The 20183-nt window shown below is 40.4% G+C and overlaps 1 protein-coding gene across 2 annotated transcripts in view; it reads left to right on the top strand.

The window, feature by feature from the left end:
• ZNF804A (zinc finger protein 804A) overlaps positions 1-20183 on the top strand; it is a 225826-nt gene that overhangs the window by 1386 nt on the left and 204257 nt on the right. The window lies entirely within an intron of this gene.

A 20183-nucleotide genomic window follows, 5' to 3' on the forward strand; every position in this document is an offset into this window, starting at 1 on the left:
TGCGGGGACAGGCGCGGGTCCCGCCCGGGGAAGTGCGGGAAGGGAGCCGAAACTTGTGTGTTTGCTTGTCTCTTTTTGGGTAGAGAGATGCGTGTGTTCGAGCGGAGCCTGAGAAACGATCCGCGGTTTGGTTTGGTTTGTTTGCTGCCAAGTTCTTTTTGACGGCAGAACTCGGGGTCTGACAGGACTCGGTGGGTTTGGGCAATTTGGCTTAGATGCTCCAGGAAGCCTGCAGAGGCTGTTCGGGCTCTTTCTGAATTGGTCCTCCATACTCGGGTATCTTTGCATCTGTTGGCTTTCCTGTGGTTTTGCTGACTCGCTCGAACTCGCCTCGTGCTGTTAGTGAACTTTAATGGAAGAGTGACGATGCAATAGCCTTGGCAATACATTTGCTCTCCTGCCTGCTCAGATAACAGGGATGCAGGATAACACAGGCAGGCTGGGTGAGCTGCATCACAGAACATCTCAATCACGGCACAACACAGCGTGGACAGATGTCTGGAGAGGAGGATGGAGCTGAAAGAGGGGCTTAGCCACGTTGTTGTTTATCTCTCTCTCCCATCACTGCCTTATTCTGAAATCCTCTTTGGAGGAGATGGAGCAGAACTTACTCACCACGTTCTTGTTCCCTCGAATGCACGACCTATATTGATGGGGAATTTACTGAAGTACTTAACATTTGCTAGAGTTGGCAAGCTTGCAATTTCTTCCTAAATAAAGAGATTAAAGCGAGTCTGAGCCAAGTCATAAAAATAGTAACTACTACGAGAGAATCTGAGGCAGATTTTTGGACTGTTTCAAATGTGAAGTTCCTGCTTTCACGTTGTAAATCTTTACCATTTTATTTGCTGTGGATTCTGCATATTTTGCTGTCAGGGATTGCGCTCTTGGAATTTTAAACAAGTATTTGTAGTATCCATGAGATGGCAATATGTGTGTAATATTTCACTGTTACAGTTGCAAACCCAAGACCTACTGCAGAAATATTTGGTACATTTCAAATAATGGCATGATGCATCACCTTCTTCCTACTAAACAATTTCAGTAAAGATGCATTTGGCAGGACTGAGAATACTCTGATGTAACTTTTGGACTGTGTATTGTCTTGCAGTTCATAATGGATTCTGCTTCAACAGCATTTTTTTAGAATATTTTTATTCCCTTGGCAAAAAAAGGAAAAAAAAAGGCAGCCCTGTATTCCTGTATTCTCCATATTCCTGATTAATTTATTTACTGATAAAATTATTTGTGACCAAATTATGTTGGGAAAGGCTGGTGCTAAATTCAAAGTCAAATAAAAAAATAATTGTGTGCACTTTGAAGGGCTCATACTCTGGAAAAAAAATGTACTCTGGGAAGAATTTATAACTCAACCCTGCTCTTCAGTGAGACAGATGTGAGGGGAGACAAGGCAGTGTTGGTGGTGGGACTGCCACGAGAGCCCTTGGCTTAACAGCTTCTGTGTGGGCACTGAGCACTGGCAAAGTTTTTGCTGGGTTGAAAAGGAAGAGTTCTTGGTGTTGGCTCTGTGGACAGCAAAATGAAATCCTTCCCTATGAAATAAATGGTATAGATGCAGACATCAAGGTTCGTGTCTATGTTTGGGCTATTTTTTAATTTATAGGAGGTAAAGATACCGGTAGGTTGTGATACAGGGCATTACTAGCTCAGGCTGGATAGTTCCGAGGTGCTGAAGCACATTTACCTCAATTTCCATGGGAAAATCCGATGTTTCATTGTTTCAGAGGATTGGTCACTTTCACTGTAAACAAGCTTTTCAGACTTGGGAGGATGAAAACATTTGTTAGTGTAAACTAGACTAAGTCTTTAGAAATTCCAGTGAGAACACAGCCTTTTAGTATGCTCTTGCTGTCTTCCATCATAGAATAAGACTGGGAGAAACAGCAATCTGTGAAGCTAAAAATCAGAAATTTTGAAGCTGCTCTGACTCAGACATATCTTCCTATTTGCTGTAAAGCCTTCATTGTCTCTTCATCTGAGCTCCAAGCTTTCTGAAATCATTGCTTCCTCATAAACCAAGGAGAACCTGAAAACAGCCTCCCTTTGTACAGCAGAGAATTGCTTTGGTACAAAACTTATATTTGTTAACTTTTGGTTGTCCTTCAGAGTTCTGCCACCACACTCTGTCTAGAAATAAAAATGATTGTATGTTTCAGTAGAATTCCACATCAAGCAGAAATGTGCTGGATCTAGTCAGATGATGTTGTGGTTTTGAGGTGATTTTATGTGGTGTATCTTCACACCTGACCTGGTCAGGTTTTGGGGGAGAAAGCTCCTTGGGTCTTTTCACTACTGTCCCATTCTGGAGTGAACTGATATTGCCCTAAAACTTTTTTTCTTTTTTTTTTGCACTGCTCTCCAGGAGAGGTCACTGAGAGATTTTTTTTTCCCCTGATTGTTTTTCTCTCTGGGTGATTGTTACGTGTTTGTCCTCTGCCTGTGTCCTGTTTCCCACAGAATTAGTCATTTAAAACTCTATGAAGATTTGGTTCAAAACTCCTAGAATACAGCAGGAAGAAAGAGCTGGTAGGGAACATGGATCACAAAGCTTTGGCCTTCTATAAAAGCCGCTCAGTGGAGAGTATCAGAGAGTTACTTTTTGGTAGAAAAGATGGAATGACAGTGCTTCTATTGCCTTGGTCTTTCTCTGTCTGTCTTTAATGCCTACTGAGTGTGGGCTTTGAGATGGGGTTTTTGGGAGGGGGAGAGAAGTACCTGAGAGGTAAAGATATAAAATAGAAGGACAATGGGGAAGGCCACAGTTCTGTTCCTCAAGAGAAGGCATTGGGAAAACCTGAGCTCAGAGAGAGGTGAAAGGCACCAGAAAGAACAAAGGAAAGGCTGGACTTAGGTAACTGAGGAAACAGGTTACTGTAAAAACTGTTAAAATTCAATAAATAAGAAAAAGTTGCTTGTGAATGAACCTTCAGTCAGGTGAGGGTGGGAAATGAAGGAATGTGTGTCTACATGCAGTTTGGGTATCTGAGAGCTTGTCCCAGTGCATGTGGTCTCTCCATGCCCACTGGGTAGCTCTTGGGGTATGGATCCCTTACCCAATTGTAATCTTGTCAGGAAATTAATCTGAATAAGGAATTGTGAATAAGGACCCTGTGGAAGAATAGCCTCCAAACTCTTATTAAAAAGTAACTTCAGAAAATGGAGCAGTATGGCTGAAAGAAATCGGTGGTGTTTGTGCTGTCAAATAAGGCTTTATCCTCTCCCTGTGCAGCTTGTATTGCCTGAAATATCCTTCAAACATACACAGTCTCCTAACAATAGCTAATCTGCCACTGGAGTACTCTGTGGCAGCTCTTTGGAAGGTTTTTTGTTGTTGCTGGAGTACTGTCACCAACTGCCATGTGGTCTTTGTGTGGCAGATGGTTTCTGAACGAGGAACTCAAGACTTACCATGTGGGTCAGAACTGTGCACTGATGTTTCAAATTTCTAGTGCTCTTTCTGCGTTTTCATGCTTTTTGGTGTTTTAGTTGATGAATATTGGCCTGATTGCTTGGCTATTTTATGTCAGGGTTTGTACCTGGTGGCTATGAAGTTTTCCTAAGGATGTTCTTTTTGGCTGTAGCAGTTTATGAAGTTTTTCCTACAAACTCTTTTTTCCTTATGATCCTGAACTTTTGATGCACTTGCTCTGTTATTTTTTTAGGCCTTTTGTTATTGGTGCCAAATTACAGTAGTCTGTCTTTGTAATTCATCTTCCTTGCTGTGGCTGCTGTCTTGTGGTTTATAATCTCAAAAAGTATTGAAACTTGTATGAAAAAACAGCTTTCTGGAGAGAGAAATCAGTTGTTTGGAGTTGGAAGCACAGGTGATTTTTTAAAATCCTTAAAATGTCCTCCAGGATGTAAACCCCAAACTAGTATTAAGTATTTATCCTGGTTAATACATACAGTTTTTGGTTGGTCAGCAAGAGAACTGACTCCTTGGATTTCTGAGTAGCTGGTATGTGGCTGGTGACTGAGTATCTGCTATTTTACCTTAAGATATTGCACTGGTGTTAAGGGCTCTGTTTCCTTGAGATTTACAGTGGTGGAGGACCAGACATGTGGGGCTCCTTCACGTCTTTTAATTGGACAAATAGATTTTCTCCAGTGGTGATCAGAATGATCAAGGTGCTGTCACTTGGCTGAGGAGGTCAGGAAAAAGCTTAGACCTCTGTGTGGTGTAAATTGCTGCTGTAATTCTAGTTTCAAGTGTCTTGTTGATGCAGATGGAAAGTAGGTAAGATTAGAAGGCCCTGATGAGCAGTTGGTTAAAGGACCAAATACACCAAGCACAAGAAACCGTTTTTGTGACTAACAGTGACCTCTATATTTGTAGGTTTATACTTTGGTTAAAAGTGTGACCCCAGGGGTGGAATGGAAACAGTGGTGCCCAGGTCCAAGGGAGGCAGTCACAAGTTATTTAGAACTGGAATCAAACTCTGAACTCGATGCCATGAGCCTTGTGGAGAAGATGATCTCATGAACTTCAGGTGGCTACCATGTACTACAGCTTTGTGCCTCCCAGCCAGCTTGGTTATGACTGCAGGGACATTAATTAATTAATAATGTAATTAATTTGTTTATAACTCCTTTTAGAAGTCCTAGGGCATGCCTCTATTTTTATGAAAACTCTATGGAGTTCAAATACTGTCACACTTGTGCCCTGTGAAAGTGCCATCTGTTGCTCAGGCCGTCTGTTGTCTTTAGCTCTTTTACACCTTGTAGAGTATTTTTGTATTCCCACATCTCCTAAAGTAAATAGGTTGTGGCAGACATAGAAATGTATTTTATGAGGATTTCTATTACAAATATCCATTCCCTACTACAGGAAGAAAGTATTAAACTAAAATATTTCCTGATGAATTACAACAGCAGCTGTAATTCTGCATGATCAGGGTAAATGTCCATTGATTTCAAGCTATCTAGTGCACATATAAAATAAACAATGGTTACCATAGGTTTATTTTAAATACTGATAAATTGACATCCTGCAGTTCTGTTTGCCATATTGTATATTACCAGTAGTTGGAGGGTAATTTTTCAGTTCTATCTTACACATGCAGAATTTAATAGAACTATTGCAATACATTGTTTTTCATCGTTAATGTTGCAGAATTTGTAGGCTTGAGTTGCTAGGCCAGAGTTGTATTAGTTAAGGGAGAAAAATCACCTGTTACTTCCTTCAGTGGTTATGTTCCCTCTGGATCTGCTAATGTCTTTTTTGACCTAAGTTTGAAACTTGAAAATGTTCACATCTTTTCTGTGAGAGAAGCTGAACAGCCCTAACTCATTAAAATATTAAAGTCGTAAAATAAATTCTGCCTCATTTAATTTTAATAATTAATAAACATTACTTAGATCATGATTGAAAACCAACCACTCAGAAGGCAGCAGAATAAACTGGAAAAGTTTAAGGAATAATAAAATCATAACTGTGTCCTACTTCTAAAGTCCATTTGTTTGAACTCAGGTTACTTTGTTTATTTGTGTGAGGCTGTCTCTAACAGTTCTGGTTCAAAACATTATCAGCAGGCATGTTTTGGTGAGTTAACAGGAAACTTTCATAATTTAAGTGCATTTCCAGAGCAATTCAGAGAGGCCTCAAGCCTCGTGCAGTGAGATACAGCATTCCTGTGTCCATCAGTCTCTGTGTGACTCCATCAGCTGGTCCAAAAAATAGCAGGAGCTGGAGTCCAGCATGCAGCAGATTTAAATTGGGGCAGCTTCTGCTTCAGAGCTATTACTGAGCAGGCTTTTGTACTGTAAAAGCTTATTAAATGCATGGTAAGCTTCAAACACATCGGTGTTCTGTTGAATGTAATTAGACTATTACCATGGTTAAATTAGTACACTTGTTTAGTTTTTTTCAGATCGAGGCCTTAAAGAATAAGTCTGAGGAGAGCCTTTGCCTTGAATATTTTCTGATGCAAATATCCGTAGCAATCTCTGAGCTCCAAGATACACAACGTTAATTTTAACGCGTTGCTCGCACTTGGAGAATGGTGTTGCTAACATGTTGTTTACCATGGTGCTAACTGGAAAACAGCAAGTTGGCTCCTGCATTTTCAAAACCACAGATTTTTTGGTTTTTTGAAGTCCTTAAACTAATTAGACTTTTCCAAGGTGCAGATTGCAATCCTAAAATTCTTGGCTTTCCTGTGGGCTCTGGGAAAATTCATCTTTCTTGGCCTTCCCATCAGCAGGGATTCACAGCTGAAAAAAGGAGTTAACTTTGAGTTGTGGATCTAGAGGACACTGAGTGGTGAGTCGCCTCTAAGTTGAGCACAGTGGGGTTTTCTGTAGGACTTGACTAAGTCAAGATCTCTGATGCCCCTAACTGGTGACATTGCAATATTTCCTTTTCTGAAGGGCATTCAGACAGTGTCAACAGGAACAATTATTGTCTGCAAAAATCAAAGCCATTGAACAAATGCATCTTAAAATGTAGGTAGGGATAAGCTTGGAGAATCCCACAAAATCAATACAGAACATTTTCTGTGATTTAATATCTTGATGCAGTTAATAATTATTTATATGACAGATATTTTAATGCTGCCTGGTGGTAGTGGTGAGTTGATTTTTTTTGTTTGCTCACTTGTGATTCAATTGTAAACATGGGAGAAGAGGGAGTGGGCCTTCCTAATTTGGCTAGATCTGGCCAGTCCCTTAAAAACAAATGCTCATCAGACCCTCCTATTTTTCCACACATTTTTGGAGTGAGAACAAATGCTTTTCCCCCAGCATTCTTGAGAGACTGTTATATGATGAGCTGTGACTTACTGTTGTTTAAAAAACCCCAAAGTAAACAAAACAACATTTACTCACAAGGAGGCACAATATTTGTCATGTTTAACCTTGTTTGTTCAATGGAGATAAGAAACTGTCTGAGGCATCAGGAACCAGGAGATTTTAACTCATGGTGTAATTAATTTGTTTTGTTAAAATAGGTTTACAGTTCCTTTCCTCTGAGGACTGGCCAAGGCAGGGGTACAGATGGGGCAGAGGGGTTTTTTTTCTCCCTTGGCAGAGGATGTTTGTTCTGAACACTGAGTTACGTGTGAGCATGAATTTCTGTGAGAACTATTTTTTTTAATTTTTAATTAATTCAGAGAGTAAATTTCCAGATATTTTTTCATATGGCATTCTAAATGGGTGGTAGTTATACAGATAGAATCTACATTTCCTTTCTTACACCACTTTCTTCATAGCTGTAAGAGCAAATCCAAAAATAATGCCTGGAGAGTGATCTCCATATCTCCCACCTGGCATTGCTTCCCTGATTGCTTGTGATAAAGAACAGGTTTGGTGTTAAAATTCTGCAAGTGGCTTGGAGAATGTTGAGAATTGGTTTGAGGAACTGAGAGGTTATTTTTTTTGTTTGTTTATGTTTAGATGCTCATCAGCATTCTTGGTTTGTACCAACGACTTAGGACTCGTCAGGCTTTGTGTCTGACTGTGGTGATTTGCATTTCTTAAATGATTTTTTTACGTGTGTGAAAATGATATTTTTAGAGAGGCTTCTTTCCCCAAATAGCAAGTGATCAGGCTACCTCCTCTGGGACCCAGCTGAACTCAAATATTCATGTTGCAAGATTTCTCACAGCCAGCATATAGCTGGATTGCCTACACTGGCCAAGGCTCGGTCAGATTTTCTTTCAAACTTAGCACTGCACAATATCTGTTAGAATTTGCCTCTTTGCCTTATGGAAATGAGTTTCTGGAGTTAGGAAAGGAGCTTCCTTTCCATCTAACTGGTAGCGCACGGGACAAGTCAGTATAGGTGTCCCTGCCCATGGCAGTAGGGTTGGAACGAAATGATCTTTGGGTCCATTCCAGCCCACCCTGTTCCAGATTCTGTGATCTGTCACCTGTGAGACTATAACTGGGGCTGGGGCAGTATTTTCTATGTGTAGGTGCCCATGAAGTTTGTGGATTGGTTTTTTTAAATTTATAAATACATCTTGATTTACATGGCAGGATACAACTGTTCAAATAGCTGAATTTCTAAGTATTTAATTTCTGCTGCAGCTGGTTTTCTGACAGGAAACCACAATACCCATTACAGAATATCAGCTACCTCTTCATCAAATGGATTTTGATAAAACATCTGGAGTTAAAACTTGGGGCACACTTGGGTCTGTAAGGAATTATGATGCATAGGGGTTCTGCCCAAGCAGTCCATTAAACAACCTGACCCTAAGTTTATAAAGCAAAGGCAAAATGTTGTTTGTTTTTTTTTTTAACTAGTCATCATTGAAATGTATAATTATTTAGTGAAGTTTGCCTAAAGATGTGTAATTGCATAGAATATTTTGTCTTCCTCTTTTGGAAACAGTTGGCTTTATCATGAGAGAGCATAACAAAGACAAGATATCCTCAAACTTTGCCAGTCCCTAAACTTGCGTGCCCAGTCTTAGTTCTGAGCCTGTTTAGATGAGTGCTGAATCCTCATCTGGGCTGGTTTCTGAATTTAAACAAAAAGGGCAAAGTAAAGAAGTGGTATAAATGTCTTTATACCAGAAGTCTTGGGCTTCTTATACACTTGCAGCATAGTACACTGTGGGTGTAGTCTGCATTTTTGTGTTTTTTTTTAAAGTATTCTATTTTTACAAAATACTCTATTTTGTAAAAAAAAAAAGTTTTCAGGTTTGCTGAAAACTGAGACTCTGGAAACTTAATTGCATAAAGAACATAATGCTCTTCTACATGAGTAGTAAACAACTGTTACTACAAATAAAACAAGGTTGTTAGTAGCCTTTTTTTAAAGCAAAATACCTTTTATGCTGCTAGTTTACAAAACATTCTTAAAATATAGTTAATGCTTCAGGACACTCTGAGGGTGGCAGTGGAATAAACTGCTGAACAAATGGATTTTCTGGCTTCTTTGCATTGATATTTCTAATAGCAATGCTAATTTTTTTCTGATAGTTTTATGGAAATATTTCATGAGGGAGAAAAATCAAGATAATATTTGCTTGTCCTTCTGCTGCGCAAATGAGCCGGTAAATCATCTGACACCTGTTTGTTTGGCAAATAAGTGAATTTGCATGAACTAGCAGGTGGAATTAAGGATCAGAAAGGGATGAAAGCAGTTTTAAAGGATTACTTCCAATGGTTTGTGGAGTTGTAGCCTGTTGTATTTACTAATGCTGAGCAGAGAGAAAAGCTTCCCACCAGCAGGATGTCAGAGATATTTGAGTTTTTCTTTATGAAACACCTCGGAGTGCTCGTGGGTATGAAAGTGTCATGGCAATGTAATTAGAAAAGTCCAGCAAAACCTGGTGGCTGCACCACCAACTCCCTGTGGTGCCTGAGTGTGCCCAGACTGGACCTGCTTTTTAAGGAATGGAGAACTAAAGAAGGAAAAGTGCAGCTTTTTTCCCAGTGAAAGGAAACAGCAGCGAGCTGTGTGAAGGAAACCAAAACAGCCAAGGTGTTTAACAGAGAGAAGGTGGAGAGTCACCAAGTGGTAACACATCATTAGTGAATAACATCGTGGTAGAACTGGAGAAAACCAGGACAAAGGCTTGCCTGTCCTTGTCACAGCAGTGGCACTGTCTGTGTTGCTTGGTCAGGTACTTGTGCTGGGAAATCAGGCTTGGAGAATTTTTGGTCAGTCAGGCTTGTCCTGGAGGTGTGTGATAGGAGGCAACAAGTTCAAGTTAAGAGACAGAAAATCCTGATCAGATACAAGGGAAAAAAGTAAAATTGAGGGTGGTCAAGCACTGGAAGGAGAGACTGTGACATGTCCATCCTTGCAGATGCCCAAAACCCGACTGAGCAGCGTTGATTTAATTGACTATGCTTTTAAGGCAAGTGTAGGACCAAATATCCTTCTTCCTCAGTCAAGGTTACAATTTTGCATTAGATCTGTAGAAGAGTAGCTTTTAATTGAATCCTCTGCGGTGAGGTTCCTTGCGGAGTGCCCTGCTGTGCCCTGCTCCCAACCTTTTGGGACTCCTGGGTACTCCTGGCTTCCCTCATCCCAGATGACATCCAGCTGGCAGGAGCAGTGCCTGCACTGACGTCCTCTGGGGAGCTCCTGATCCGTCAGAGGTCTGAGACACAGGGCTTGTTTCAGCTCTGAGGAACAAATAAATCAAATGCAACTCTTAAATCTACTTAGGCTTCCTTTGCAGGGATTCCCGAGCTGAGTCATGCGATTCGTAGTCAATGACCCAACTTGTAATTAAGAAAGATGATAGACTCGGAACTTCTCCAAAACTAATTCATATTTAGCTCTCACTCTCCACAAATCGTGTGCATTATCAGCAGTATTTTATTGATTGCACTTTTTCATATTGAAAATTACTGGAGTATATAACCTTAATTTTGGGAAGGCTTTTAAAAGATACTCAGGAACAAAACTGACATAGAAATTGAATTGTTGTCGTCGGAACAGCTTTATGCAGAGGCAAGGAAAACTCAAGCCAAGCATTCTATGCTGCAGTCCTTCATTATAGATTGTTCTATAGAGGGGAAAAATGAAACAAACTATCAACCTTATCTTGTTCAGCCCACAGAGCTCTTGCACTGTGGGATGGCCAGTGTATACTTCCACAGTTTATTTCCAGGAAATTGTTCAGATATTTTGCATCTTTTCATACAGTGGGTGTGGTGTGCTTATGGTTTTGATATATTTATATACTTCACATTACACATTTATATTTCAGTATGTATTTTTTTATTATCACACGTATACAATAAGTGGCATTCACATTCTTGGAACATGATTCCTTTGCCCGGGGTTTTTCTCCTGGGAAGGTGAAAGGCAGACAGAGGCCTCAGAGAAAAGAAAACCATTTCTTATATGATTTGCTTCTCCTGTGTTGTGCTCATGTGGAATGTGTTTGGAGATTATTTACCCAAGGTGATTGTTTCATTGGATTCTGCTGTGAGTTGTTTTGACTCATTGGCCAATTAGGGCCAAGCTGTGTCGGGACTCTGGAAAGAGTCACCAGTTTTCATTATTATCTTAGCATCCCGTAAGTACCTTTTCTGTATTCTTTGGTACAGTATGGTATTCTTTAATATAATATAGTATCATAAAGTAATAAATCAGCCTTCTGATGAGATGGAGTTGGATGCATCCTTTCTCCCCCTCGTCGGGGCTGCCTTGCTTTGCTATAACAATATTGTTCATGTATAATCTAGATTCAAGCCCGTTGTTTAACACAGTGGTGTGGCATCGTGTTCATTTCCTATAGCTCTTGATTGGCCTAGAGGAAAACATGATCCTGAAGGAAGGAAGTGCCAAAGTTCTTTATGAGTGGCTGAAACTCTCTTTTCTGTAAGAGGGGCCTTGTTGATTCCAAGAATCTCTACTCAGCTGACTGGAGCTGAGCAGAGGAGAAGTTCCCATAGAGAAAAACCTTGGAGAAGTTTCCACAGAGCAAATCAGTGCATGTGAGGGTTATGGATGTTCTCCCTCATCCCCATCATAGGCAGCAGAAATTTGGAGCTTACTTTGAAATGCCCTGGTCACTGCAGGCCAGCTAATGCTGTGTTGTAGCCATAAGAAGAATGTTGGATTTATTTTCAAACCAGTTAGTAGAGTAACTAGAGCCATGTATAATCACCTTTTTAAAAAAACCCAACGTGTCAGAAGTTTTATGAATAGCAAATGTGAAAGCTACAATATGGAATGAATTATCAAATGGCTCAAGTTCAGTGTCTCTTTGGAAGCTACAGCGGGGGGTGTGCAGAGGAAATTGCATTTGTATTTTACACCTGACAAATTGAATTACAGCAACAAATCTGTATCATTACAATTCAGAGACCAGGATTTCTTCTTGGAGCTGGCTAATTAGAAGCAGAACTATACTTGAAGGTTCAAATTGGATTCTTAGAAAGAGTCCCTTACATGAATATGACCTATACAGAAATCAGTGTTTTCATCTCTTCTATTTTAAGAATTTTGAATCATAATGTAAAGTGACTCATCCATTATTTCCTCATCTCTTCATCAGCAAGACGCACAAGAAATTATTCCTTTGATTGTTTCTCTGCAAATGGGAAATCTTTACAGTTTCTTCTCTTTTCAGCAGGCATTCATAAATCCAATTAACATTAATGAGTCTCACATGTGTGTGTCGAGAGGGAAACAAATGGACCTTTTTTCTTTCCGAGTATGTGTTTAACTGTAGAAAATGAAATGAAGGAAAAGCTTTTGGTTAATAACGGGTTACAAAGTCAGTAGCTCCTGTCTCATTTTGCAGTAGCTAACACATTCCCCTGGTTCTCTCTCCCCTGTCAAGGGTCCTTGTAGGAGCTGTAAATGCAGGATGAGCAGTGCTGTTGGTGAGGTGGAGAGAGCTATTATTACCTCCAGTTCTAAGATTAATTACTAATAGGTCATGTTTTCAACGGAATGGCAGGATTGCAGTCGGGTTAATGTGACTGTGCTTCTGTCTCATGACATAACTCCATGGGAACAGAGGTAGAAAAAGTAAAAAATATTAATAGCTCAGTGACCTATAAAGAAGAAATACTTAGTGCCCTTCTTTAGAGGTTCTGTTGTCTCTCTGAAGAACAGGATTGATGTTGCAAGAAGTTAGTGACATTTTGTGTTACTCAGCAACATTTCTTGTTTACTTATGGGCACTCTTAGAGCAGCTACGACTTTCCCAATGACACAGGAGGTCTTGATCAAGCTCAGCGCTGTTAGCAAGTGAATGGGGTCTTAGTAAATTAAATACTGCCTCTAGGAAAGCATCTGCTCCTATTGCTGGCAAAACAGTCTGAACACAGGGCATTTTGCTTAATTTAATTTGTTGCAAATTAGCACCAATATTTGATTACTGATTTGGGTATTGGGGTTGGGAAAGAAGACTCCAGTTGAGGAAATGTTTGCTTGAATTTGGCAGTGCTGAAGCTTGGGGGGAGGGTGGGTGGTTCACAGCAGTGCCACAACCCACCAGAAGTCCCACTAAGGTCCTCCCACAGTCCCCCACCACCCAAACCTGCTGTGTGTCCCCAGAAGACAGTCACAGCTGACATGTGAACAGGCTCCGAGGAGCTCAGTGTGGTATAAATACACTGAAACCATATGGTCTATCAGAATCATAACATCGTTTCAGAGGTTTAGAAATAGTGTGTTTATTAGCTGTAATCACTTCAGAATTTTCATTGAAGTGAATAGCTGTAAGTACTCAATATGGTTGTATTTCCATACAAAGCTTTCTGCAGTTTGGTTTGGAATGGAAGTCACCATCATTCACCCAAAAAGAGAAGAGTAAAAGGCTCTTTGGGTATCCCCTGTGTCTGACAGCCAGTAGGATCATGATTGTGCTTTGACAGAGCTATAGACTGTGACTGACTCCATATAAGATGATCTAATGTGTACATCTATATCAAATGTTCTGTGCTCTAAAATAACTGTTGTTGCACTTTTCTGCCATTAAGAATTTCCTGAAACTATTACTACTTTGCAACTGCGCTTCCTTTGTGTTATTTGAAATGAAGCCCATTTTGTCCTGACTAATTGCTGTCTCCTCGATGGCTACATCTTTCAGATATTTGTAAGCTGTAAGAATCCTCATTACTTGCACCTTTTCCAAGCTTGGCATGCTTAGCTGTTTTCCTTTCTTCATAGATCAGTTCCTCTAGTTTTGATGATGGTGTGGCTTTTGTTTGAACTCGCTCCAGCATTTCAACATAAATCTATCAAAATGCCTCCCAGTAGCCTGTTTAAAAGGTGAAATTAGAAGAATTCCACGGATGTTGCCTGTATTTCCTTGATGTATACCTACCTGGGGGTGGACTGTGCAGCCTCCTTTATTGTGGCATGTGTTTGTTCTATACATAGTCTCACTAGCATCACTGGGACCACTCACTTCATTCTATTCTTATAATTTCCCTGTCCCTCCTCCACTCCTCAGATTCCTTGTCACAAATGCTGTGTTTGGCTGTGGGTAGAGCTTTTAATTTCCTGGACTCTCTGCTTGTGCTGTGACTTCTTTGTTGCCTTTAAAGCATCCATTAGAATTTTCAACTTCTCAAGAAGGTGCTTTGATAAATTCTGGGTTAAAGCACTTGTAAGATAGGCTTGTTTGTATTTTGTAAGAATAATGTGATCCTTGTCGGGAGCTGACAGATTTATTTCCTTCTGCACTATTAATTGCTCTAAGTTCTGTATGTATGTGGATATATTTGTTCTTTTTCTAGTGACAGAAGAGAATTAAACATGAATTACTTCTACACAGAGACATAAGTTTTATTTCTGACCTCTTTGTCTTTTAATCTTTGTCTTCTTTTCCCCTGGTGTGTTTTTTTTCTCTGTCTGTGGAAAATCTCCCTGGCTTGGTGAGCATTTTGTGTTGTCCTGCCTGGTGCAAACCTCGCTGTAGTTGTTCCATTCATTTTGTAGCACAGCACTTTGCCCCCCAGTCAACTTTAGCTGACTTTCCTTGGGTGACTTTTTGGGGATGATCTCAATCCACTGAAGGTTTCATTTTTGGGGAGAAAAAACACACTCAAATTTGCTACTTTCATGGCAAATATTTATAAATAGAGGCATTTTGTTGAACTTAGATCTCACTGTTGATTCTCATGCAGTTGTACAGTTTAATTTTCTCAATTTTGCCACCCTGACTAGATTGTCATTCTCATCACTTACCTTCTGCAGCCATCATTTCTTCATAGACTGAGTTTTTAAAATGACAGAAATTGAATGAAGTTGAGCTTCACAGCAGACAATGCTAGTCACCCTGAATGCATTTTTACTTAAAAAAAAATACGAGAGCAGTCAAGACGTGTGGTTATTTAATCTGAAGGAGCATCTTGCTTTTTCAACATCCATTTCCCAGGGATGCTGTAGACCGCCAGGCTGCAGAAAATACACATTATTGTCAACTTTTTCATAACAGAATTAGCTCCTACATCTGCCTGTTCTTTCACCCTTCTGGCTGCAGGGGAGCACAGGACATAATTCACTGTGATTTTGTGTTGCTCTGCTTTGGGGTGATTCTTCTGTTTTCTTCTGTCCCCCTTTCTCTGTGCTGGGGGTGAGGTCCACGGTGCTTTCACCCTGGCTGAAGTGCCAAGCTTGGCCATTAAAGGAGGAAAAGGAAACATCATAAAACCTTAAAAGGCAGTGCTGATGAGTTGTTCTGCATACCTGAAGAGTAAAAAATGAAATAAAATCCTGGGGTACCAAGATTGCCTGGTGGGTGATCATTTTTATGACAGAGCTCTGTATTTGAGAGGTACTTGGAAGAAAATAAACAGATCTAGTCATTACTTTCCTTGAAGTCACTGAACACTTGTTTTAAGGGGAAAAAAAAAAGTTAAACTTTAGTATTTTATGTTTCTTGCTGCTTTATTTCCATTTGCAACTGTGCTTCCTTTGTGTTATTTGAAATGAAGCCCATTTTGTCCCAACTAAATCTCCCATTTTTGTTCCATTTCTTTCACATCTATGATTTGGAGGACTGTGGGCTGCCTATTACTGTGCTACTTGTAATTGAGAAGATGATTTGTTAAATTCAGTTCCGTTATGGACCCTGTACTTCTTTATTTCTCTCTGCTTTTCCATATTTTTGCTTTCTGCCCATTCCTCCCTTATGTTTGCCTTTTTTTTTTTCTTAAATTTTTTGAGTTTCATACCATTTCGTATCCCAGTTCTTTCCAAGCTATTTTTCAAATCTGGGTGCCATTTTAGAAGTAGATTAACTGCCTTTGCTCAGTCTGAAAATGATAATTCCATCTCTGAGCCTTTGTTTTGACATTTATGGTTTTTTGTCAGAAGTAAAGAAGTGTTTTTGATTATGTTGTAAGAATAAGGTGTCTAATACAGTCTTAATTGCTTTGCTTGTTACTTTGTTAGACCTGGTACAGATTTAATGATACCATTGCAGCTGGCATTTAGCTGATTGGAAAAACATGACAATTTTTGTATTTAAGAGTTGCAAATGAGAGAATGGTAAAACTTGTTTATGCTACTCTTATTTTGCTGCTTGTAATACTCCCCATTTGTTCTTATATTCTCGTTGGACAAGCAGGGTGTGATAGCATGGTAGCAAAAATACCTCTTCTAGAATTTTCTTGCAGTCATTTTTTTTTTTCCTGGAAAAGGATATAATTGCAAAATTTATGTCTGTTGTTTCAAGCTGCTCTTCCTCATGATGGTGAACACTTCACCTGATTGGAATTCACTTTCAGGTCTGTAAGATAAAGACCTGAGCTTTTGTTCCTAACACAAAGATGCAAAGAAGTTACGAAAAAGTGATTTTGAAGAAATGAGAGGGGATGAGGAAGCAAAGCAGGACTTGGCTGGTAACAGAGAGTATGGATTTCTTCAGTTGCACTGCCAGGAATGCCGAGGTGGATCCCGTGGCTGGTAGCTGGAAGAGTGCAGTGTTCCTGCTGGAGGGAAACACGGACTCTTCAGAGCAGTCTGTGACTCTCTGGCCATTGCTTGAACAGATCTCAAGGAGCTGTGGCAGGATGTAGCTTTGATGAACTAAGTTGGGAATTGCTCCTTGTGTTGTACTTGTGAGCTACAAAAAGTCGAAAAATGAAGGACTTACTTTAAAGTGTCTACTGAAAATTTAAAATGGATTAAACTTTGTGCTTTCTGGAAGGCACAGAGGAAAAACAAGATTGTGAAACTTTGGACCCTTCCTGTCAAATCTCATTAAAGCTTTCTTGATCAGTGTCCCTTTGCTTTTTCCAGCTTGTCTCCCACAAGGACAGGATGTCCAGATGGCAGTAACCATCCAGTACTCTAATCAACATTTATGTGTGGTAATTCTGTACTCTGGGTGTGCACACACTCAGGTGTTGCTGTCCTGTGCTTGGAGAATGGTCAGCTCTGAGCAGTCTGTGTACTCCATTCATCAAGCTGATGTTGGAGTGTGTAGAAAAGCTAAATGGCTGGAAAGCAGCTGCCTTGTTCAAAAAAGCCACTTAGTGAGACATTTACTAAGGAAGTAACATCTTGGAAAATATTTAGTGCCACTTGAAAGAGCATCTTTATGAAATATTTAGGAAACAGCTTCTTTGAGGGGGAAATCTAGCAGTTTTTGTGCAGTAATGTTCCTATCTTTTAATGTTGCAATCACTCAGCTGATAGGAAGAACATCTCTTCATTACTTAATACTTAGATTCACTTACCACCTATAAATACAGTTTGTACTGGAATAGATAAATTGTTTAGAAGTGTCGGATATCAGAAGAGAACTGGTTTCCTTACACTGTATTAAGTGTTAGATTACTAGTTGAGCATGTCCAAACTGCTAGACAGGCAGGGATCATGGGCCTTTCTAGCACTTGAACACAGCACTCCTGACGGTCTTCATGTAACAAAAAGGTGGTTTTTTGGAAAGATTCATACTTATGAAGTGCACATTTTTCCTGCTTAAGCTGCATTAAATGCCAATTTTCACTATTACATATATATTTAATTAATACAGTGGCTTTTCTGTTTTTTCTGTTTCCTTTAACATTGCCTGCATGTAAATTTAATTAATCCCCTCATAAATTCATACATGCACTCAATCCTCTAACATGCAAGCTTTTGTTGTTGGTCTTGCAAACACTTCTTTAGCATCAAACTTAAGTGTTTTGTTTTGAGACCAAGACATGTACCAACCATTCCCATCTCATCCTTCCTAAAGCCAAGTGTCTGTTTCACTCATTTTCAGTGTTTGTAACCACATATTACAAGTTGTCAGTAAGTGACAGCTTTTAAAATACGGTCCTGTCTTGCTTTTCCAGTAATAAAATGCACTGTAAATGAGATTTCTTGTACGGTCTGCTCTAACTGGGCAGTGGTGAGTGAGTCACATCCTTATCAGGATGTTAGTACTTAATGTATATTTATATATATATCTGCCTTTTGATACTTTAGGTGTATCTGAGCCAAAGTTTTGCTCCAGTTTCTACCTACGTGGCCTTCCCTGATCCATGTGCTTGGGAGTCAGAAGAGAGATCCTGCTGCCTCCTCTGCCAGTAACTGGTGAATGTTTAAGTCAATTGTGGGGCTGTAGGAGTGACCCCACTGCCTTGGCTTAGCAGTGTTACCCTGTGTTTTCTGAGTACACTTTTAGCCTGAGAAGTGATGTGCAGCTGGATCCAGCTGTGCTTGCTTTCCTCCTCAGCCAGGATGGTGAGAATGGCCTTGCATTGCCTCCAGCTCAGGGCAGGCACGAGGACAGCTCATGTGTGCAACCTCCTGAGCTGTAGGAGCTGCCCTGATGTGGCTCAAATGATGTAGAATTATTTTTGCCAGTGCCTGCATTTATAATTTATTTCAGAGAGAGGCTGCAGTTTGGAAGTGAATGACCTTTCCCCCTCTGGCACGTGTTGGTGTGATTTGTGTGGCAGTGCTGTCTCAGGGGAGCTGGATAGAATTAAACTGCTCTCTGTGATTCTACCCAAGTGTAAGTTAAGCCACCAGCAAAGATCCAGACCGATGGCTGCCCTTTGGATAGCTTTGGAACATGTGTGTTGGGTCTAGGAAATTGGAATGAACCTAATTTGCAGTCAAGTCCCTGATCTGCTTATGGTACTTGTTTATTTACAAGAGCTGCATCAAGCTAGAGATCCATCCTCTTGTGCAATTTCTTTATGATGTAGATGTGGCCATATGTCTGCATATAATGTGGGCTGAGCTATTTCCAGAATCAGAATTTTACTCTGTAAGATGAAAGTGCAATTAGATATTATGCCTATAATAGTTATACTGTTTCCTTTGCAGTGTATCAGGTGATAAACCAAGACACAATTAAAACATCTAACACTTTTTATTATGCGCTTCCATGCAAACATTCCCTTCTGCAGGGATGTACACAAAGCACACATAATTTCTTCCCTGTGTTGTTGGCAGTGTCTGTTTTAGCAAGTAAGGAGGCACAAGAGAAGCAGGACTGTAGAGAAGAGCAGCAAACCCCCAGTGTGTGTGCAGCGATGGGCCTGAGGGCGTTTCCATCCTGCTGGCTCTGCTCTGCTCCAGGGGGCTGAGAGGCCAGCAGCAGGTGTAATGTGCTAGGCAAGTCCTGCAGAGCATCCTCCAGTGTCACTGGTGTGCTCCAGGACCTCTGCATGCTGTGGAGAATGAGAACAGGTGGCATGGAAAATAAAGCACTAATGCAGACACATCTGCTCGTGTGCTCACTTCTGCCAAGCAGCCTTTTCTAGAAGCAGGTTTTTTTCTTTCAGGTGAGAGATGAAAGTATGGGACAGGTGATGGTATGAAAGCCTGTAATGTCTTTATTAATTTATATTTGCAGTTGGGCTTGCTTTTTCTCCACTAGAATATTCATGTGTTCTTTGAAATTAATTGGTCTGCTCGTCATTAAAACCAGTGGGGATCTCATTTAAGTAAACACCCAAGAATTAAGCTTGCTAGGAAAGTTCAAGCTGTTCCAAGCATTTGAGAGCAGAATCAGTGCTGTGCCTGCCTGGTTATGTTCCCCTTGGACTGTGTCTTTCTGGCTTTATTTGGGGGTAATTGCATAAACAGGAAGAACTACACCTTCACTATCCATCCCTGCAGTCTCCAGATCCTCTCTTAGTGATTGCATCTCTAAGTAGTTTATCCTTTCCACTTCACTTTATTGAGCTGGGTTCACAGAACAAACCTTGTGATTTTCACACTGCATATGTTTAATTCCTAATCTCTTTCCATTTAGGATTGTATAAACCAGGTCAGAAAAACAAGGCACAATCTTTAGAAATGTTATTTTAGGATAGTTAAGCCCTTAATGCTGTTCCATCTGACACTAGGCAGAATTCATTGTGGAAGTTCAGCAATTAAGTCAAATCACACGCTGTGCTTCAGGGCTGGGAGAGGAGCTTGGCACCAGCAGAGCAGAGCTGCCCTCTTGCATTTCCTTAGCAGTTGTTCCCACATCACTGAGTCAAAATAACTCTGTGCCTCTGTCCAGCCTTCTCTAATCACCTCCCTGGGAGCCAGGCATCTGCAACAGCACGGGGAGAAGATGGACTTGGTTTAAGGATTTAAAAATGAATAAATAAATCCAAGGTTCCTCTGCTCTGTGAATCAGACAGGAGCTCTGGTGGACACTGTGGGATGTCTGAAGGGTCTGACTGCTCTCACTGTGTCTTGTGCAGATGGACCAAGGCCAGGGTTTCTCCTGGCTGCAGACTCCTTGTGTGGCCAGAGCAGTGAGTGTTACTGCTCCTGATCTATGTTCTTG

Source organism: Passer domesticus, chromosome 10 (genome assembly GCF_036417665.1).
Source record: "Passer domesticus isolate bPasDom1 chromosome 10, bPasDom1.hap1, whole genome shotgun sequence".
In the NCBI taxonomy this organism is placed as follows: Eukaryota; Metazoa; Chordata; class Aves; order Passeriformes; family Passeridae; genus Passer; species Passer domesticus.